General features: G+C 31.9%; 1 pseudogene across 1 annotated transcript; it reads right to left on the reverse strand.

The window, feature by feature from the left end:
• Window positions 1-741: 741 nt before the first annotated feature.
• On the reverse strand, window positions 742-1,212 carry LOC306658021 (small ribosomal subunit protein uS15-like; annotated as a pseudogene). Its single transcript has one exon. The product of its transcript is annotated as a small ribosomal subunit protein uS15-like (transcript).
• Between the last annotated feature and the right edge of the window lie 23,477 nt (window positions 1,213-24,689).

Raw genomic sequence — 24,689 nt, forward strand, 5'->3', positions numbered from 1 at the left:
CTTTGGCTTAGAGGTTTATGTTTGTAATTTCACTGCAAATTTATAAAATGGGATGGAGTCTGCACTCCTTTTTAAATAGGTGAACAATGGAATAATATATCATGTAGGAATAGTTTACTTTAAATAATAACTGGGAAAATTCTGAGCTGAAGGGAGTTTGATTTGGGGATGAGGCAAACTTTGCTCCAATATTTCCTGGGGAATGCTTTGTTATAGAAACAGTTTTTGGTCAAAAAGTTTGAAGCTTATGGGTGCTGAGGTGGTTCTGCCTCTTCTTCCTTTTATCTGCAAAGACACTTCATATTCTTTCACCCCAACTTTTCTCCCTTCAGATTTCAAGCTTGAAATTACATTTCCTTTCCCCAATTGTTCTTCTTTGGAAATAAATTAAAATTGATCTCATATATCTAAATGGATTTTACTATGAAACTTTGATGTTTCATTTACTTTGATAACAAATGAATGGGAGAGTGTGAACTTTAGAATTGGACCGGTCAGGGTTCCAGTTCTTCTGCTTTCCAGTCCTGGCTGTACATCTCATAGTTCAAGGTTCCCCTTTTCTTGCTCTGAGTCCTCCTCTTTCCACTGATGGGAAAATGATGAGGCATGAAATACTGATGTGTGTATTGGCAAAGAAGGATATGCTCAGGCCATCAGGATCTTACAGAACCCAATCAGTTTCAATCAATTAGAATTTGAAATGATTTCATTTTTTTTTTAATTTTAACAATGCTTTTTATTTTATATCACTGGGGAAGAGGTGGATGACTCATGTTTCCAATTTGGGGGAAGGACCCACTTGGTCTTATAATATTGAGCCAATCAGTGAATTCAGCTCTCTGCCAGAATTAGGAATTTAGCATTCTTTTCCTTTCTATTCCTCTCAAGATGCTTTTGAACAGCAACTGTTTTCTTAATTAAATGACAGAGATCCTCAGGAAGATGGGGAGGAAGTCCTTTGGACTGAAGGATTCTCAAGATTTTATTGCCAGTCACAAACTTACTTATGCAACCCCATGTGAGTCCCTCAGTATCACACCAATTTGTGAGGGAGTCAGACCCTTTGGGGTCAGTTTGTAAATCTGCTCCTTCATGTCGTCAGACACCAACTTCAACCAGGTGGGGATGCTGTGGAGATCGGGCAGAGGCCAGTGGGACAGGCCCTTCCCCGAAGCATACATGCAACCCATGGTGGTGGTAGAAATACAGCAAAAAGAGCGATTCAATTTTTAGATTACAAGCAAATTACTACTTTGAAAGAATAATCGTAGACATATTAAAATTTTCTTCACATTTCCTTTGTGTGTTTTAAGGATTAATGTTATTATATTTTGATCATTATTGGGAAGTGTTCTGTCAAATTGTCAAGACCCACAGAAGTTTACATATGGGCAATTTAAGGATAAATTGCACTAAATTTCCACTTTCCTTCATGTCTGCTGTATTTCTTTCTCTCTATCTTCTTGGTAGGAAGAGGGCTTCTTCATTTCTTATTTTGCTGATTCTCAATCTATTTTATGAGAGTTGTCCCAAACATTACAAAACTGTTCTGTAGGGCATCAGTGTGGAAGTAAATACCTTGGCAATGAAAAAAAAAATAAATAAATAAACTGCTTGGATGAAATAAATATAAATGCGTATTAGTTAATAATTTAAAATCATACACCAGAGTAGTTTTCTTTGACTACACATAGGAGCCATTGGAAACATCCCTTGCTATCTGTGCTTGAGAGAATCTCTTTGGATATAAATGCCCTGAGGTCAGCAGTAGCAGGTGCAGCAGATGCAGAACTAATTGTGTGATTTCTAGCAGATCATCTCATTCAATAGAAGCTAATTAAGTCATGAGGTAACAAGGATGATAAATACAGAGCGATTAAGTTAAATGCATATTTATTTTCCTAATGGCTCTTACATTACAGGTAGATCTCAGCAGATCAAATGGTTTGTATTTTAAGAATGTGAAGAACTGGCAAGCTTCTCAAATTCATGCACTTGTCCTTAAGGGTTTTTATCATCATTATAATGTTACCAATGCCTTAAATGACACGAAAGTCTTTAGCATCAGGATATTTGTATGATTAATAGAATGCCAAGTTTGCAGGGACACTTTAAGGGTAAATAGTTCAATTCCCGCATTTTCCATAGAGATTTTTTAGCATTGTGTAGTGTGTTGAGATGTCATGTGGGAGCAAAGTATATTAGGTGATGTTGTGTTTCATTTTAGGTAGAGAAACCCAGCTAATGTTGCTCGATCAAATAAAAATTTATATTTCTTTTTTATTACATAACAAATATAGCCAGCCTAAAATCACGAGGAGGTCATCACTAGAGGACGTTATCCAAGACCTCAACTGTTTTCTTCCTTCCCCGTGCCATCCTTATCTATTACTGTTACCCTGACCCTGGTGGATCCAATATGGCTGGTGCTCCCTCAGGCAACACCCACGTTCAAGAGGTTGGAAATCTGTCCATGTTCCAGAGGTTGGAAATGTCAAATTTGAAAGTAAAGAGAAAAAGGAAAAAAAAATCTGTTTCACCATTGTCATAGATTTCCATTAATGTGTTGAAGGGGTATGGGCAGGTATTAGTGAATAATAAAGTCTTGCAATAGAGAAGAGGGTCCACTGTGAACTGGCTCTTGGTTGTCCTGAACTCAACTCTGACATGTGAAGTGGTAACTGGGTATTTAAAGTGAGAACAAATGGAGTGATGGAGGGGGAACTGTGGGTGCCAGAGTCTTAGAAGTGGACATCTGAGTCTTCAAGCTAAAAAACTTCACAACAAAGGAAACAATCAAGAAAGTGAAGTGAGAGTCTACAGAATGAGAGACTATATTTGCCACCCACACCTCAGATACAGCATTAATTTTCTAGGTATATAAATCACTCAAAAATTTTTCTACCAAAAAAAAATTTGACCCAGCTATCCCACTTCTCAAAGTGGGATAAAATCAAAGTATGTAAAATCAGCATAGTACAATTATGAAGCCACATCAATGTTTATAGCAGCTCAATTTATAGCAGTTAAGCTATGGGACCAACCTAGGTGCCCTTCCACAGATGAATGCATAAAGAAAATGTGGTGTATATACACAGTGGATTATTACTCAACCACAAAAAATAATGACTTTATGACTTTTGCTGGTAGATGGATGGATCTGAAGAGTATCATGGTAAGTGAAATAAGCCAATTCCCCAAAAATCAAAGATTGAATGTTCTCTTTGACATCTGAATGCTAACACCCAAGTTGGGGAAGAGGGGAAGAATAGAAGTTCAGTGGATTAAACAAAGGGGAATGGAGGTGGGTTAGGAATAGGAGAGACAATAGAATAAATTGTACATAATTTTCCTATGTTTTTGTATGAATGCATCCCCAGTGAAACACCACATCATGTACAACCAAAAGAATGGGATCATAATTAGAATAAAATTATGGCATTTGGCAGTATATGAATGGATCTGGAGACTATCGTACTAAGTGAAGCAAGTCAGTCCCAAAAAGCCAAAGGTCAAGTGTTTTCTTTGATATGTGTAAGCCAACCCACAATAATGGCAAAGAGGGAGGAATACATATTCAGTAGATTAGACAAGGGAAAATAAAGGGAAGAAAGGGGGGATAAGAAAAGAAAGCCAATACAATGAATCTGACATAACTTTCCTATGTATACATATGAATACATTGCAGTGAATCTCACCATTGTGTGCATCCTTAAGAATGAGGTTGTAATTAGAATAAAATGTATTCCATGCTTGTACAATCATATCAAAATTAATTTTACCACCATATATAACTAAAAATAAACAATAAAAATAATAAAAATAAATTTTAAAAAATTTAAAGGAAAAGAAGTGGATATCTATAAAAATGAGAATGTGTGTTGGTCCATGTAAAACTCATCTGAGTTTGTTGACCTATCAAAGTTAAACTGGCAGAAAGAGTCCAATCGTCAGATGTTCCTTGGAACAAACAAAAAATTATGTTGGCAGTGTTAAGCCAAGTGGGAACATGTAGAGACTGCAGTCCTTATTCTGGGAATGTTTGTGTTAGAAGCTGTGCTTGTGCTGTCTCTCAGTGGTGTGGTGGCAGAGGGTATATATCTCTACAATGGAGAGTCTGTCTTATTCCTTATTTCCTACTGAAAATCTGTAGTTTTTAATGCTCAAGGATGAAATCTAGTGAAGAAGAAGGCTTAAAGGAGCTTGATTAGGAGTGTTTGGTCAAAAAAAGTCAGACTTTGGTACCATGCTCTTTCTAACATGTGAAACTTCTTTTCCCATCTCATGTCTTAGAAACATAGTATATGATCATTCCTAATTACTGTCAAATGGTTTTTCCCTAGGGGTATACATTTTATGAATATTTATTGGACACATAGTGGATTTTTTTCCAATTTAAAATTTTTCCACGTTTTTTGTATTGGCTTTTCTCTTTGTTTTTATTACTTAAAAAAAAAAAATGTGTTCTTCATATATGATCCAGATTTCAGTGTTCGAGTGTTGCAAATATTTATTCCACTCTGACAATTTAAATTTCAGCTTCTCTTTCAAAAGTATCCATATCTTTCTTTATATGTGTATAAAATATATCTTTCTCACTTTTTCCACTGAATAAATGAGATCTTTCATCTTTTCTCACATTTATTTAACATAACACCATGCCATTTGTTATATTCACTTAACTTCTGCATTAAAATGCATTTGTCAAAGGTTTATACTATGAAAGAGAATGACAACACTGTCTTCTTGGAAAGAGACCTATACTCTAGCCATAATTTACAGATCTAATTATTAAAAAATTATCAATAACAGCATAAAAATGATACTTGCACTGAGACAAGTATCAGTCATCCACATAATTATTACTTTATTCTAATCCAATAGTAGTAGAAAATAGGCTGCATATTTTGTTAAGTGTTCATATTATAGCAATTTAAAATCAAAACTCCTCAAATTTAATTGAATGATACATAGGAAAATATTTCTCTTCATTAAATTTCATTTTTTCCCCTTGTCCCAGATGTAGAACACCCATAAAAATGTGGATATACTGTATGCTATGTAATATAATTGTATTATTTAATAATTATGATATATTAGTGAATAATAATATTCATTAATATAATATATGCAAGCTCCAGATTATACTTTCCAACATAATTTAATACATCTGTGTCAATTTTATTGAAATACTTGCAGAATATAAAACTTGGCACTTAATGGATTAACTTTCTATAGGCTATTGAAACCAAGATACAATCAGAGTTCTGGACAAATTTTTGAAAGGATAAATAAAGTCTGAAAGAATTTTATTTTGCTTTTCAATTATTACCCTAAATGACTGAGTGTTCCAGGTTTAAGTTATTCAAAGATACTGTTTTCTCTAATTGCTAAAGTGCATAAAAACACATATTTGAGGGAAATAAAATAAAAGTTCTATAAATAATAGGATATAAATAATAAAATAATAATAGATTATTTATAATATATCATAAAATAAAAATTATATTATGACCCCAGTATTTTTTAAAAATAAGATTTACATTTTAAAGGGAATTGTTAGCTTCCAAATTAATTATTCAAATCTTTCTATCTGAAAATCATTTCCTCTCATTTTTTATGGGATTAATTGAAACATGAAAAATAGAGAAAATAATAAAAAGGGCCCTTAGTTACCTATTTCCTGGATACGACATTTTCCAGATATATTTTATTAGATTTATTTAATATATTTGTGTGTTATTTACCATCGCTCTTTCAATCAGTCTTATACAGCTAACATCTTCAATCTCCTTTTTTGATGGAACTTGGCACCCATGAATGCCATCAATGATTTAAATTTAATGATGTTGTGAATATGTATACACACATATCCCTTAAAATAATGAAATGGTATCATACTGTACATATATTTTTGCAAATGACTATTTTTCTTCAGCATCATCATTTTGGGATTTATCTCTTGATTTGTTTATATATGATCTATTCAGCAAGTACTTTGTAGTGTTTCTATGCACTGTGTAAAAATCAGTATATTTCCCCAGTTCCCTAATTTCAGCAAATTAATGTTTTTTTTTTTTTTCCTGTATTTTCTATACTATAAAAATTCTTCATGTGCATTGAATATTCTCTGGAGTAAACTCCCCAGAATGTATTTCTGGTTCTGCATATTGACATATGTGTTTGTAAATATTTATACTCCTGCTAATGAGCCTTGATTTACACCACTCCCTATGCTATGTTTTCCAACTTACAGAATCAGATAAAATTGTCTGTCTTATGGGTTAGAACTAGTAACTAAGGGTTTTATTTTTAAGCAGCATTTCCTTGATTACCATTTGAGCATATTGTGATATTTTTATTTGACCTGGGCTCTTAATGTCCCTGGGATGCCTCTCAAGCATCTGGTAGAAGGAAACACACTCTAATGTGAAAGATTACACCCTACGTACAGCAGACGTGTTGATAAAGTTCTGCCAAAATATAATGGAATGTAAACACAAAATACTTGAAGAAATAATCTGACGTGAGTGAATTTCATAAGGAAGGAAAAGAGGAATAGAGGGAGAGAAAAAGGGAGGAATGAAGGAGAGAGAGAGAAAGAAGGAAGAACAAAACAAAAGGAGGAGAGAGAAAAGAAGGAGGGAGGGAAAGGTAGGAAAGACGAAAGTGAACACTCAGTCTCAAATAATAGAAAATACTGACTATAATGCAAATAGATTACAACTATTAAAATAGAATTTAAATAACTATGGAAAATCATCACAAGTAACAATCCCCAGGAAGGCTGTTAAAGAACCAAATGGAAAATGTTAACAGCTTTATGAAAATACAGTTCATATACCATACTATTAACTTATTTAATGTGCACAATCTAATTGCTTTTAGTATATTCAGAGAAAAGTAAACCATCACTGCAGTCATTTAGAACATTTTCTCAGCTCAGAATCCTTGCGTACTTTAGTTTACACTCTTCTAGGTCCATACAACTCCAGGAAGCCTTGAAGCTTTCTGTATATATAGTTTTCCCTTTTCTGAATACTGCATGTCAGTGGATTCATACTACATTTGATCTTTCATAACTGGTTTCTTTCAGCTAGACTAATGCTTCAAGGTTCATACAAGTTAGTGTGTATCACTCTTTTGCTACTTTTACACAGTTGAATACCATTCCAACACACAGCAATACTATATTTGATTTGTTCATTTATCAGAAATTGGACAATTCAGTTATTTTCACCTTTGGGCTTCTAAGAATAATATTGTTATTATCATTCTACAAGTTTTCATATGAATACATTTTAATTTGTGTTAAGACTCTAACTAGAACTGGAATTGCAGGATCCTATATAAGCTTTATATTCCCTTTTATTTCCGTGAGGTTACTAAAGATTTTTCTTTTATTATTAATTCTGGAAATTTGAATCTTCTTTTGTTATTTAGGTTAATCTAGCTGATATATTGTCAATTTTGTTGATCTGTTTAAAGAACAAATATTGAGTAATGTTGTCACTTCTTCTTTATTTCCAAAAGCATTTATTTTCCCTAGACTTTATTATTTTATCTGGTCTTTTTGTTTTAGGTATAATTTCCTTTTTTTCAGTGTTTTGATTTGAGCTTTTTTTTTTTTCTTTCCTGACTTAGGTATTGATAATCATAAATGTTCTTCTAATCACTAATTTAGTTGTATCCTATGAGTTCTGATATGTTGAGTCTTCATTTTTGCTGCTCTCAACCATTTGATTTCTTTAATTCATTGATCATTTAGAAGTGAGTGTTTTCTCCTTTACCACCTAATACATAGTCTATATTAGTGTGCCATGGTTACTTGAAAGGAATGCATACTCTGCTGTTCAGTAAAGTGTTCGATAGATATTTGGTGGATCCAGCTGGTGTGTAGTGTTGTTCGAGTGTTTTACTATGCCCTTGATCGTTCTTATTTTTGTATACATTATTGAAAGTGGGGTGTTGATGTCTTAAACTATTTTTTTATTGTTGAATTGTCTATTTCCATATTTATTTCTTTTGGTTCTTGTTTCATGTGTTTTGGTGCCCAGCTATTTGGTGCATATATATTTATCATTGTTACAACTTTGGATGTCCTTAACTTTTCATTATTATAAAATTCCTTTTCTATCTCTAGTAACATGTGGATTCAGTCTTATATTAGTATTTTAGGATACCATAAAAATTACCAAACACTAGATAATTTAAAAAGCAGAAATTTGTTTTCTTATAGTTCTCAAATCTGTAAGTTCAAGATCAAGGTGAGTGTTAGCAGTTTAAGAATTTTTTCCTTGGCTTTCAGATGGCCACTTTCATGACACCCTCACAAAGTCCTCTTTTGAATCTTGGGCATCCTTTGTGTCTCTCTTTATGTTCAAGTATATTCTCTATATGTTTGATCATCTTAAAAGGATACTTGTAAGCTTGGATTAGAGCTCACTCTGTAGGAATCATTTTAACTTAGTAAGTTGCTTAAAAGCTTTCTCTGAAAATTTACTCACATTCCAAGTTACTGAAATTAGATTCAACATATGTGTTTGTGTTTTCAAGGGACAAAATTCAGACTATTTTGTCTGATATTACTAACTACTCCAGCTTTTATATATATGCTTATTAAATTGCCTTATACTATGTTTATTTTTAGTGATGATTTTATGCTTTAACATATACATCCTAAATGGGCAGAATAAGCTTTGTATTCTAGCTATTTCCAGTAACTCATGAAAACATTATTCTTTTATAGGTTTGATACTTTATATGCTTTATATACCATTTTATATGGTATTGTATATATTGCATGTATTGCTGTTTCAAAATCAACATATAACTCTGTCTATTTAAATATATATATGTATATACTTTGATGTTCTAAGGATCAAACTAAGAACCTTGCACATACCAGGCAAACATTGTACTGGTGAGGTATATAGTTAGCACAACTATATATATATATATATATATATATATATATATATATATATGTACATATTTTATATAGTAATTTCTTTAATCTAATATGACTTTGCTCACACATTCTTTGTTCTATCATTTGCAAAAATACTGTATTTTCACATGTATTTCATGTCTATGAAAATCAAAATAAATTATATATAGATATTATTTTACATACGAATTTTAAAAATAAGTTGAAAGGAGAAAAATGCAATGAAATTTCTATTATAATTACATGGTAATATTTGCCAACATTTTTTCTTGCATATTGGAATTGTTGTTTAGGATCACCTCTTGCTTTCAGCCTGTATAATTTTTTAGCATTTCTTTAAGGCACATTTGTTAGCAACAAATTTTGTCAATTTTTGTTGATATTGGAAAGCCTTTTTTTCACATTCATTTTTGAAAAAGAAAAAACTTTTGTGTATAGGATTCTTAATAGTTTTTTTTTTCTTTTAGCACCATGAATATGTTATTCTATAGTTTTCTGACCTACATTATTTCTAATAAGAAATCAACTGTTAATTTTTCTATAATAGTTGATTTTTCTTATAAATAATGAGCTACTTTTCTTTGAACATTTTCTTGGACAAATTAAATACACTGGACAAATTATGCATATACTGTTTACTTAAAAGTCACACGTTTCTCTGAAACTTTTAAAAATGTTTGGACTCATTATTCTTCATCTTACATAATTTCTATTGATATATGTTCAATTTTACTTATTCTTTCTTTTTGATGAAATTTACTACTGATACCCCTAGAGATTTTTACTTTTAACCTCAGTTATGATATGATTCTACTCCATGGTTGCATTCAACAGCACCCTGAACATAGCAGAATATGGGCTTAATAAAGTCTGTGATATACTAACAGAAACCATCCAGAAAGAGGAAATAAAATGACTAAAACAAATATATAAATAAAGAGTACCTGAAATTTCTAAAAATCGAGAGTAATAAATCACATACAATCAACAATGGAAAAAACAATTTTCCAGAATGTTTTAATGATGGAATATATTGATCTATGTATTCAAAAAGAATATTGAAAGAAAAACAGAATAAATATCAAAGAGAAGGATGTAGCTCCACCTTAAAGAAAAAAAAAAATACACAAACAAAGGTACCTTTGCACCATTGTTTCTAAAATTAAAATAAACAGAGGTATTTTTCAGCCAAATACTTTAAAAATCCAACAAAATAATAAATGGCCAATACAACAAAAAGGTATGACTAGTAAATAAGTATTCATCTAGAATTATAGCTTAAAGGGGAGGGGGATGTCACACAGTGGTAGATTTTTTGCCTAGAATTCACAAGGGCCAAAGTTATAAATTTTATACATATAAATTATACATATATTACATATATATGTGTGTGTGTGGTTTATTTTAAAATATAAAAGACAATAATGAAAGATAAAAGGAGAGAAATAGACAAAAGCCCATTCATGGTTGGAAATTTGAGGATATATATTGTTATGTTATTCCTTATACAAGTAGAAGAAAGAAATCAGTACATACAAAGATGAATTAAATGATCCCTGATGCCAGAAGTCAGAATAATGAATATCACAGTGGTATAGATTCGGAGAAGATATACCAGACCTTATGAGATATAGAAGATTTGATATGCCTTCCTGGTGTAAAGAAATCCAAATCTCATTTAGCTAATACATTTAAGGCATACTTCATGAACTTATTGTTTGTTATTCCCAATTTAATGCAAAAACGTGCAACAATGAAGAAAAGTTACATTCAGAAAAAATGGTGACCAATTATTTGTATTTATTTATCATTATGTATGTATATGCAGAGCATTTTTTTATTTAAAATTTTTACAGATATAAACAATGGAACAGTAAAACAAAATACTGTCGTGGAAGGAATTATTGTCCTCAAATATTTTGTTTCTTTTGTTCAGTGATTGTTGAAAGTTAAAGTGTTTAATTCTGGCCTACTAGAAATCATGTCCATTAAAATCTCAAAGTAGATTTTTACTTTCAGAAATGTCAGACCTGGTAATCAAGTTGGTTCTATGAATGAGGGTGATAGAAAACTGAGAGCATCTGCAGCATTTGCTTAAAGATAACTTGTGCTACCAAGGTGGATGTAAAACTTTGGACCCTCATTCTAAAGAATTAGGAAACCAGATATGTGAGACATATTTTGGCCCCCCTTTATATTTAGAAAAAACTTAAAGAGACACTGAGAAGACACTGAGAGCTTCTTATTGGAATGTGAGCAAGAGTATAGTTCAGGTACCCCAAAGGATGGTAAAGTGTGTTTTATCCTGCAACCCCCCAAACATTAATTAGTACTAGAACATATTTAAGACAAAACTTTAATATTGTCAGTTAATTCTGTAATTTGTCTAAATGTTTCTACTGATTAGTTTCTTTTCCATTCTAGGTCAAATTATTTGATTTTTATTTTTATCTAGTAATGTTTGATTAGATAATGAACAATGATAATAGTTTGTTGCTTAATTATATGAAGTTTACTTTCTTTTTATGGAGTGATAGCCTTTCTTTTGGTTAGTGGTTAAATTTCAGAGTAACTATATCTTTTTGAGGTGTTTTAAAACTTTTTTCAGGGTACATAGATAGGACCCTTTTTAATGGATTTCTGTTTTATTGTCATGGGATTCCACACCTCTTTTTCCCTTTGTTTTGTTCTAGCTTCTGCATAAAAGAAAAAAGGTTCAACCCTTGACTATATGAGTCTGACTTATTTCACTTAGCATGATGTTTTCCAGTTCCATCCATTCACCAGCATTTGCCATAATTTCATTCTTTATTGCTGAATAAATCTTCCATGGTGTATATATACCACATTTTCTGTATTCATTCATGTGGTCCTTGGTATTGGTTATCTGTAATGAATCGTTTCATAGCTTGGTTACTGTGAATTGCTCTGTTATAAACATTGGTGTGGCTGCATTTCTATAGTATGCTGATTTTAATTATTTCAAATAAATACCAAGGACTGGGATAGTTGGATCCTGTATGGTGGTTTTATTTCCAGTCTTTTGAGGAATTGTCTGCCGCTGTGACCTGCGCAGCAGATGAACAGTTCATCCAATGCAGGCTGTGAGTGGAGTTGAGAAAATTAAAAATTATAAGAAATAAAAAACTCATTTTTAAGTGGAAGCAGGACTCTGTGGGTGAACCAGCTCTGATGGTGTCTGGTTGTAACAAAGACCCAGAGTCTGCAGCATTCGTTTTATAAGTTTCAAACATCAATGGTTTTCATTGTGAAAGGGTATTTGAGGTAAACAGGAAGAAGTTGAGCAAAACAGCTTTTGTTGGGACTTATCAGTTTAAGCCTATCTCCTCTCCTGCCAGGCAGCTGGGATTTGAATTCAAGGCTTTTGAACTAGTAAATTCCATGACAAGCATGGAATTTTCCCTATCAACAGGAGCCACTTTCCAAATGTATATTTCCCTCTGCAATCTTGCACCAAAGGAGTCCATCCACAGAATCTGTCTCACTGTGAAGGTTTGTATAATAGTTTAAAGGAATGCTGTATTTACTGCTCAAAACACAATGTCCAGACTACTTTTTAAAGTGGTCGTACTAATTTTCAGTACCACCATTGTATAAGTGTACCATTTCCCCATATCCTCACCTGCATTTATTTTTATATATATTCTGAATGATTGACATTCTAACTGGAGTGAGATGAAATCTCAATATAGTTTTGATTTGCATTTCCCTGATTGTTAGATGTTGAACATTTTTTCATATATTTCCTGGCCACTTGTAATTTTTCTTCTGAGAAATATCTGTGTGATTCTTTTGCCAATTTATTGATGTGTAATTTGTGATTTTTGTGGTCTTTTTTTTTTTTTGATGTTAAGATTTTTCAGTTCTTTACATAGTCTGGATATTAATAATCTGTCAGAGGAACAGATGACAAAGATTTTCTCCCATTCTCTAGGTTCTCTCTTTATAACCTTAATCATTTCATTTGCTTGTGTAGAAACTTTTTAATTTGTTGTCATCTCACTCATTGATTCTGTTTTTATTTCTTGAGTTTAGTTGTCTTGTTAAGGAAGTCTGTGCTTGCATCAATATGTTGAATTATTGACCCTATGTTTTCTTCAGCAGTTATAGAGTTTCTGGTCTACTTCCTAGTTCTATAATTCACTTTGTACTGATTTTTGTGCAGGAAGAAAACCAGGGAAATCATTTCATTATTCTACATATGAATATACAGTTTTTCCTGCACCACAGGTTAAAAAGACTACCTTTTCTATAAAGTAAGTTTTTGTCACCTCTGTAGATTATCAAATGACTATACATATGTGGGTTTGTTTTGTGTCTTCCATTCTAGACCATCGGTCTACATGCCTGTTTTGGTGCCAATACCATGCTGCTTTTTGTTATTATAATTCTGTAGTATATTTTAGATCAGGTATTGTGGTGCCTTCACCATTACTCTTCTTTTTCAGATCTGCTTTGGCTATTCTGGGTCTCTTATTTATACAAATGAATTTAAGGACTATTTTTTCCTAGTTCCATGAAGAATGTCATTGGAATTTTAATGGGGATTTCTATAGTAATATCTATAATGATTTTGGTAGTATGTCCATTTTTACAATATTAATTTGGCCTATCTAAGAATATGGTAAGTCTTTCTCTCTTCTCAAGTATTCTTCGATTTCTTTCTTCAGTAGTCTATAGTTTTCCAAAAGTCAGGAAAGAGAACTAAGGGAAAATATTAAACAAAACATTACCAACACATAAATAAAATAAAAGGAGTGAAAAAGAACTATTAGAAAGTTTGGAGAAGAAGAAAGCCCAAATATAAAATGTTTTATATACGTTCAATGTTTCAATAGTTATTGAATTAAATAGACTACATGAGAAATAATAGAAAAATGATTTTGTTTGATAAAAAAATAAATTCCAAATATGTACCCAATAAGTAATACTCTTAGGAACACAGAAATGAAAGTTGTCAAAACTTTTAATATAAGATATAACAGAGTTTAGGGAAATGCATTATCAGTGTAAAAATGAATTCTTGCTTAACACTTCTTGCTTACCACATAAATTACCATAAAATCTTGGTGACTATTTCAAGTACTTCTTTGGAACACTTAAAATTTCATCCCTCAAAAATGACCAATTAATCATCTAATTCCAAAGTTCAAACTTTTTAGAAATCTATTTATTTGAAATGAAGGGAAAACTTGAAAAAATAGTCATGAAAGAGCTAAGATACTTTATTGTTTAATTTCTGGAGTATTATGAGATTTTAAGGCTTCAAAGTTTTTTATTGTTTAATGATGATCAAATTGGTTTTTTGCAGTTTTTTTCATTCATATATATATATGATATAATTTGACCAAATTCATTTCTCAAGGCACTAAACTTTAATGGTAACTTTATTCTTGATAACAATTTAACTGACAATTTAATATTGTTATGGGTTACTACTATTTGCTATAAAATGACACAATATAAATAAATAGATTATATCTAGTTTACTACAAAATCATGAATATGATCATTTTAATTCATAAATGAGTATATTTCATATACTATCATTAGATCTCATGTGTAGATGAATTTAATTGTTCAAAGTTGGGTTAACTACCTAGTGTCTCCACATTAATTTCCAACTCAGGGACACACAATTACTTAAAGTGGAAACATACTTTTTTTCTAGAGTAGCACAAATGAAATCTTTAATTAGTTAATTTCCAAATGGCTTTTCTTAACTATAGCTATTAACTGCCCTGGTACATTTTATTCATAATATGCAGAACTTAAGTCAACCAGCTTTCATGGCTAATGCTTTTCAGTGATTAGGTTTCTCATACAATGAATAAATTACCAAAAAAGAGAGAAAATTAAAAGTGAATTAAGTATTTGAATCTATTCATGTAACAGGAAGAGTTCGTTGCTTTGAATTTGTGAAAAAGAAAGAAAAATCAGGAAATAAAGACTAGAGGTATAGAATGATTTGTGTAAGTCATTAATTCTTTTGTTTTTAAGTAGAAATACCAGTACTGTTAAATTTCCAATGATGATTATTTTTCAGGTTTCATTGTGGAAAATGTAGATTTAAAAGGAGAGGATTTGATTACATTTCTTTTAAACATATTGAGGTTTTGGAAGAATCTTTATAGTCAGGGTAAGATAGTCTATGGATAATAGGTGACCCGAATAATAAAAGTCCAACTCTTTTTAACCTCTGATGCAATGATCCAATCTCTGCTCAATGTCATTGCATTTCCAGGATTTATTTGGTAAAAGAAGTCTGAATGTAGAGTTAGGTGTAAGTTAATCGGTTTAAAACTGGTCACAGCATATCTTAATACATGCTTATCTTATAAGCTGTGAATCATTTTATGTAATCAAACTATTGAAATTTGAGGGCCAGGATGACTGAGGTATTTACAGTATCTCAAGATCACTCTTCCTAAAGTTTCACCTCTACTTCTGTGGTATAACTTCCCTTTTCAAATTTCACCAGTTCATCATCCCAAAACAGACTGAGACTGAACTATCTTTAGAGAATAGTCAGGTGGAAATGGAGAAGACCATGGAGACCTATGGAAGGGTAGAGAAACATATTAAGTAACGAATACTATTCATCACATGTACAGGGATCAAAAAATTTCTGAAATCGGATCAGTTACCTTTGGGAATAATTAAATTTCCGTGTCAAATATACTTCTTAGTGCCAGAATTCTTAGCTGTAATTTCATACTAAAATTATGAATCTCTGAAAAGTACATATGATAGCAGATCTTTCAAAATATATTTGACCTTCGAATTTTATCTGTTCATACTACCACTTGCTATAGTTTGAATCTTTAAAACAAAGCCCCATGTGTTAAAGGCTAAGATACAAGCCTGTGGTATTATTGAGAGGTGGTGGAACTTTAGGAGGCAGGGCCTACTGGAAAAAGTCAGGTAATTGGGGGTGTGCTCTTAAATGTGATATTGGGGCTGGTTCCTTCCTGTCTCCTTTTCTTCTTTCTGGCTGTCATGAAATGTAAAGTCCCCCTTCACAATGCACTCCCATCATGATGTGTTATGCTGCCACAGGTCCAAAGCAACAGGGCTGAATATCCATAGACTAAAAATTTGGAAAACATGAACCAAAATAAACCTTTTTCCCTTTAAAGTTGATTTAATCAGGTATTTGTTACAGTAATGGAAAGTTGATTCTGCCCAACTTTAATATGTTTATTTTCACTCACATACTACCACTCTCTTCTTTAACATCCTGCCTTCTTTTTGTTTCTAAAATATGTCACACATAATTCAGTCTCCAAGTCTGTAATACTATCAATTCCCTCTGCTTACAGCAGGATAATCCCAAAACTCTTTTAAGCATTCACTCAAATATCACCTTTCAAATAATGCCTACCCTGGTCCGAGCTTCACAGATTAGCACTCTTCCAGTACTCCAGGTAGTCTTTACCTCACACCACATTTTTATTTTTTCTTGACTGGCTTGGGATACATGTCACATATTATTTATTATTAATTCAATTGGTTGCATCTTTGTTTGGTTATTGCAATCTAACATCGGTTACTAGATTGGAATGCCTCAATATATTAGTGCATAGCTGATATGTTTGAAAATATGCATTGTTGCTCCTGTTAAAAGCAAGGGGAAAATGGGAATTCAAAACAAAAGGATTGATTTTGTGAATAGACAAGGAGACATAAAAACAATTTATCATTTTTTTTCCCCAGGCTTAGCAAATTGCCCATCATGGCAACAGCACAAACAAACCACTATATTTGGAAAAGAAAGGTCAATATGTGCAGAACTCCAATTTTGTGGATAGTTGATGAGTATTAGCTGATTGACAGACTCAGATAGTGACATGCAAACTGCAGCAGGATTCATCAGTCAAAGTCGCCCTTTGTCAACATATGAGGGTATTTTATTTGAGATGAAGGGCATGATTGAGTGCCAAATATTTTTTTCATTTTCTTTCCTATTTGAAACCAACATTTCCTTATACACCTGTCCATAGACATACTTACTTAGTAATTTATTTTAGTTTGCTTTGATAAGTTCCTCAGCTTTTTGTATGTCCTAGAGGTTAATGGTCTCTATATATTTTAGAATAAGAATAACATTTTCTCTTATTATACACCAAGTTCCTGATTCAATGAAAAATAAAAAATGAGGAATTCTTTATATATTTTCTCACTGAATTATTTTTATTTAGTTCATGTAAGAAATTTCTTTTACATTCTAGCAATTATCCACTTCATAGAAGATTTTGTCTTTTGTTCTTTGAGGGAAAACTCACATTAGGTGTTCATATTTGAAATGGCATATTTTATTTCATATATGTGGAAATAAAATTGCTGTTATATTAACTATATAATCCTCATGAACTCTTAAATGTAGTGTGATTACTTATAAATATGATGTCTCACTAAGTGGTAATTATCAATACAGAACAGGAAACAAATAAATGTCATAATGTCTTTTCTTTTAGCTTTGAGCACTAGTCTCCTTTTCACTAAGGCTTATGCAGCTATTTGTTGATAGCCTAACAAGGCACTGGTCCTCATTATTTCACCATCCCCTTAGGAATCTATCCCAAAGTTTTAAGGGTCAATCATTTTTGTCCTAGAATTGACGTGTATCTACTAGTACAGTCAACATTCTTTATCAGTGGGTTCTGCATCAGTGAATTCTATCAACTGCAGATTCAAATGTTTGAAAGAAAAAAATCATACCTATACTACATGTATGCCTAAAGGGAAGTGTATAATAACTATTTACATTGTATTTACGTTGTATCAGAAATTGTAAATAACTTAGAGTTGATCAAAACTATGTGGGAAGATGTTTGTAGATACATGCCAGTGGCATGACATTTTACATAAGGGACATGAACATACCTGGATTTTACCATCGGGTTTGTGTTAACCAACCAAAGTACTTGCCAAGAATTACTTAGATGAGAAAAGTTTATTTTCTGTCATGGTTTCTGAGAGGTTCAGTCCATGGTTGGCCGACTCCATCACTCCCAGCCCAAGAGAAAGCAAAACATCATGGCTGAAGGGCAAAGGAGGAAAGTTACTCAGCTCATGGGAGCCTGGTGGCAGGGAGATAATGAAGAGGGAACTTTAGGGAAGATGAACCCTTCCAAGACATGTCCCCAGTAACCCACCATCTCCAGTCACATCCCACCTACCTGCAGTTAAGACCCAGTAGGATGAACTGTTGAGGTCATAGTTCTCAAAATCCAACAATTTCACCTCTGAATATTCCTGTATAAAAACAGGAACATTTGATTGATACCTCATATCCAAACTACAACAAGTTTCCTTAAACAAATTCCCCATAAATATTGAGAGTAGCCTACACTATTTGACAACTTCTAGAATAATCATATGACAGCATGTATTTTCAGTAAATTATTCCCTGACAAAGATACCATTTTCTGTAAAAGAAGGTGTATCTATGGGTACCTGCCTGCAGGGACATATCTTCTCATATATCATATCCTTACAAGCAGCTAAATTAATGGAAGAATGGAATGTTCTTTCAAAAATAACCTGAAACACTCATTTAGTGCACCTTGAGTGCACGAAATTTAGTGTATTGTCCACTTGGATGTAATAATTTTCTTGTATCAAAAATATACACTTGTTCATTCAGTGAAGAGAAGAAACTTGCATTATCTTTCTCCCAATTCTTGCACAATTAATTTGTCTTGTACTCTAACTTAAGCTACATCAAATTAGAAATACTTATTCCAAGAAATGAGACTCTTTTTACAAGGAAATGCAGAATAAGTTCTACTAAACCTCCATATAGCTGTTTGGAATATATGTTTTTCCAATGGACTAACAATCAAATAAGTGAATTAGGATATGGATGGCATAATTTAAGGAACCTAAAGAGCTAAGGGTGCTACAAAATAGAAACAACAAAAAGTATATATGGAACCCATATTCCCCAAGTCTTCTCTACCAGGAAAAAATAAAAGGAAGTTGATCTCATGAAGTTGTGAATATCAGGGTTAGTTGTTTTTTGTTTTCTCACGGTTATATTTCCCAGCCTTTTAAAAGTTATTTTAATTTTGTAATGCTATATTTAATTTTGGTGAAAAAAATCCCATAAAATTTGCCACCTTAAAAATAAATATGTATGGAATCTATAAGATTGATCTTTTGATGTTCCCACACCCAGGGATTATAGTAAACAGACAAATGCAGCAACCACAGATTTCCGAACCCCCTTAGGGAATAAGTTCTGGGACATTACATTAGGTAAGCAACCTAGCTCTGTTGAAGTGCTGACCTAGTGTAAGGAAAATCTAGACTGGATGATGGTAAAAGGAAATGATGAAAATGAATTACTGACTTGGGCCTATTGTACAAGAAGGAACTGTAGCTTGTTCTAATATCTTTCCTGTATTAAGACTTTTGCAGATATTGTGGTTAACCGCCACTTTGAAGGTTCTGTGATGAATAGGAGCTTTACGAAGCACAGAAACAATTTGAATGGTTCATAAAACAGAATAGAATCTCTTATAAAGTATTGCATATCCCCTTATTCCACAGTGTTTCTGTTGTAATTAAGTACACGAGTATAATAGAAAAAAAAACTGTGTCACTTCAGTACCACTTCTTCATTTCAAGACATGTTTTATGTTGCCTACTGGATCCTGTTCACTCATTTGACTCATATAAAAACATTAGTGGACATGTGTGAGGAAATGCTACCTAGAGTTCTCTTTGAACAATCAGAAAAAAATCTCTGGAGTTGGAATTTCTAAGTTCTCTTGTGTACAAAGCTCAGTGATTCTTCAGCTTATGTATAGCATAGATGAACTTGATAATGCAATTATTGATTATCAAACCTCTTTTTCCATTTCATGCCACTCAGTTTCTTGCTTCTATTTCTTAGGATTAAATATTTATTTCCTTTTTAAATTTCTATTTTATTTTTACAGACTGCATTTTGATTCATCATAGACAAATAGGGTACATCATTTTATTTCTATGGTTGTACATGATGTGGATTCATACCATTCATGTAATCACCATAGGGTAATGATGTCTGTCTCATTCCACCATTTTTCATGCCCCACCACCTCTCATTTCCCTCTATGTAATCTAAAGTTACATTTTTAAAAATGACTTGCAGGTAAAACTTTGTCTGAGATGCTCATAATAGGTTAACAAAGCTGTTAAGCCTATTCTAATTGACCATATATCTTACTTAGATGGCAATGTGTTTAAGTAAAAGAATAATGTATCATGACCTAGGTATATCCTAAGATTATAAGTTATTTAGATATTCAAAAATATCCATGAATGAATGCATAAATTAATCAATATTTAATAATTTGTAAAGTTAACCTACTCTACCTCAACTAAAATAGGATTTCATGAATAATTGACATCCAGACATCAAAGTACTGGTTTATATATTGGAATTCTGGATAATGAGATTTCTGTAAGGTGATTTTAATGAGATTGAACATGTTGCATGATCTTTGTTAATATTCCAGTAACATTTTTTTAAATTAAATTTATGAGAAAAAGGTTTGCCAAGACTACTCTGATCAAACCTGTAGAAATCCCTCCGGTTCACTGATCGAATGACAATCCCATCATAAGTCATCTTAGCCACCTTATTGTTGATGGAATCTAACATGAAACACAGAGATGCACTTATATATGCTTACACTAGCTACAGTGACTTCCAAGAGAGAGAGTGATGAAGAAACAGGCTGCTAAATTTTTGTTAATTTTGACACTTTACAAAGAAGCTATTATATAGCTTCATTCATGCTCAGAGTAGAATTTCTCCTTCAAAAATGGGAATTTATGTACTGATTTGTCTCTTCTTATAGGTGCTATTATTGTATATATTAACAATTTCAAATAATCCACAAACTACTAGAGCTAACAGATGAACTCAGCAAAATTTCCAAGTAAAAGGCAAGTAGAAATATCTGTTGTGTTTTTGATGATTACCAATTAACACTTTTCATTAAAGTAATTCCATTTAAAATAATATGTGGAATAAAATTTCTGGGACTAAATTTAACCAGAAAAAATTTTTTTTTTTTTTTTTGTACTGAAAACTAGGAAACACTGTTAACATTAAAAACCCCAGTAAAATTAAATTTTATTATGTGCTCATTGATAGATAATATTGTTAAAATGGCAAGAGCCCAAAATCAGCCTATAAATTCAGTGAAATCCTTAATTCAAAAATTCTAATGTTTCTAAGTTGTTTTACAGAAATGAAAAATACCAGCTCTTAAATTCATATGGAATTGCCAAAAGTAAGGAGATAGTAAAATTATTGAAAATATTAATGAAGTTTGGGAGTTCAATTTCAAAGCTCATCATAAAGCTAATCTGAATAATGTGGCACTGGTTAAGGATTGACATAAAGATCAATGAAATAAAATAAAGGATGCAGAAAAAAAATATGGTCAATTGCTTCAATAGCCAACATTGTTGTGACAACTAAGATGTGTCCTTTAAAATGAAGTTTAACTCCTATCTCATTTCATATACATAAATTAGATCACAAAGTATCAACAATCTAAATCCAAAAGCTAAAATTATAATACTTTCAGGAGAAAAACAGGAGTAATCTTTAAGGTATCACATTCAGCAATAACTTCTTAGGTTTGTCACCAAAAGTAGGAACGACAAAATTAAAATAAAATAAATTGTTCTTCCTCAAAATTAAACACTTTTTTTTTTTTTTTTGCATCAAGGGATACAAAAAAGTGAAAAAAAAAGCTATATGATGGGAATAATTGTAAATAATACATCTGATAAGATGTAATGTCTAAGAGGAGAAAAAGTAGAAGAAGGAAAAGAAGAAGGAGAAGAGAAGAGTAAAGGAAAATGTGGGAGAGAAAAGGCGGACTCATGAGACAAAAATCAATTTCTATGCAAGTGTGAGTATGTTGAGATGATGCCAACAACTATGTATAACCAAAAAGCTCTAATTTTAAAAAAAGTAATATCTAAAATAAACAAAGATATGCCCCAAACGATGGCGCATCCATGTGTGTCAAACAAATCCTCCTTAATTCCAGGGAACAAATAGACCACAACACAATAATACTCTGTGACTTTAACACAGCATTCTTGCCACTGGATAGATCCTCCAAACAAAAACTGAACAAAGAAACTATAGAATTAAATGATACAATCAATGATTTAGATTTAAAAGACATATATAGAGTATTTCACTGATCACCAAGTGAATACACTTTCTTCTCAGCAGCACATGGATCTTTCTCTAAAGTAGACCATATGCTATGACACAAAGAAATCATTAGTAAATATAAAAAATAAAGATATCACATTGTATTGTATTAATAAATACAGAACAATAGAGATGTTACATTGTGTACTACATTGTATGATCTGTCAGATCATAAAAGAATGAAACTAGAAATCAAAGATAAAATAAAGAACAGAAATTACTCTAACACCTGGAGACCAAATAATATGCTATTGAATGATGCAATGATAATGAAGAAATCTGGGAGGAGATAAAAAATTCTTAGACGTAAACAAGAACAACAATAATACATGTCAAAATCTCTGAGACATATTAAAGCAGTACTAAGAGAAAAGTTCATTGCATTGAGTTCATACATTAAAAGAATAAAAAGTCAACAATGGAATGACCTAGCATTACATAGCAAAGCTCCAGAAAAAGAAAAACAGGTCAACACCAAAATTAGAAGAAGACAGAATATAATTAAAATCAGAGATGAAACAAATGAAATTGAAACAAGAGAAACAATTCAAAAATTGACAAAACAAAAAGTTGGTTCTTTGAAAAAGTAAACAAAATTGATAAAATATTAGTCATACTAATGAGGTAATTTGAAAACTCAAATTACCAGAATATGTGATGAAAAAGAAAAGATCACGACAGACACCATTGAAATACATAAAATAATTAGATGCTACTTTGAAAATCTATACTCCAACAAAATAGAAAGTATTGAAGATATTGACAAATTTTTAGAGACTTGTGATACTCCCAAACTGAATCAGGAGTTAATACAATATTTAAACAGATCAATTTCAAGCACCAAAATAGAAAAAGATATCAAAAGCTTACCAACCAAGAAAGTCCAGGAACAGATGGATTCTCAGCTGAGTTCTACAAGATTTTCAAAGAAGAACTAATACCAATACTCCTCAAAGTATTCCATGAAATAGAAAGGGAGGGAACCCTACCAAACTTATTCTATAAAGCTAGTATCACTCTGATACCAAAACCAGACAAAGACTCATCAAGGAAAGAAAACTTTAGATCAATATCCCTGATGAATATAGATGCAGAAATCCTTAATAAAAATCTGGCAAATCATGTACAAAAACATATTAAAAACATAGTGCACCATGATCAAGTGGGGTTTATCCCAGGGATGCAAGTTTGGTTCCACATCCAGAAATCAATAAACATAATTCATCACATCAATAGACAAAGTTAAGAATCATATGATTATTTCAATAGATGCTGGGAAAGCATTTGATAAAATACAACACCCCTTCATGCTCAAAACCCTAGAAAAAATAGGAATAGTTGGAATATACCTCAATATTGTAAAGGCTAAGTGCATGGCCAACATCATTCTAAATGGAGAACTGAAAGCAATCCCTCTAAAATCTGGAACAACACAGGGATGCCCTCTTTCACCACCTCTATTCAACATCATTCCTGAAACACTAGCCAAAGGAATGAGAAAGACCAAAGAAATTAAAGAGATAGGGATAGGAAAAGAAGAACTCAAGTGGTCACTATTTGGCGATAACTTCTATATTTAGAAGATACAAAAACTCTACCAGAAAACTAGAAATAATATATGAATTCAGCAAAGTAGCAGCATATACAATCAATACACATAAATCTAATACATTTCTACTGATAAGTGATGAATTATCTGAAAGAGAAATTAGGAAAACCACCCCATTCACAATAGCTTCAAAAAATATATAATAAAATACTTGGGAACCAATCTAACAAAAGAGGTGAAAGACTGCTATAATGAAAGCAACAAAACACTAAAGAATGAAATTAATAAAAACCTTAGAAGGTGGAAAGATCTCCCATGATCTTGGATAGGCAGAATTAATGTTGTCAAGAAGGCCACACTACCAAAGATGCTATGCAGATTCAATGCAATTCCAATTAAAATCCCAAAAACTTTCTCCATGTATGGAAAGTGGCACTGAAAAGTGCATTGGTATTCCAAGTTCTCTTGATAATTTGCAAGATGATGAATAGGTAGACAAGAAGTTTAGAGGTCAAAGTGTTTGGATTACCACACATGACCATATATGTCATCATTTAAAGAAGAGGAGAAATATTTTCTTAAAACAATTGAAACTACAAGTCACGTTCATTAATTTCTATAATTCTAACACAGTTTTAAAATAGAAAACTAGAAATAGAAACTGTGTTAGTGCTCTTCTTGATGAACTGGTGTACACATTACAAGTTGCATTAATTGGAACCTCAGATTATTCAAAGACAGAATGAGCTTGGAAATGGAAATCTTCTTTCATTTCCTAGAATTGGTCTCTTCAAGTGAGAATTGAGAAACAAAAAGAAGCCACTTTCAGTGCTATGGAAAAATAAATAACTAAACCCATAGGAATATTGGTACCACTTTGAGTAGCAATTATAACTGCTTTCCTGCTTACTTTTAGCTTTTTAATTTTTTCT

Source organism: Sciurus vulgaris (genome assembly GCF_902686455.1).
Source record: "Sciurus vulgaris genome assembly, chromosome: 3".
Taxonomy (NCBI): Eukaryota; Metazoa; Chordata; class Mammalia; order Rodentia; family Sciuridae; genus Sciurus; species Sciurus vulgaris.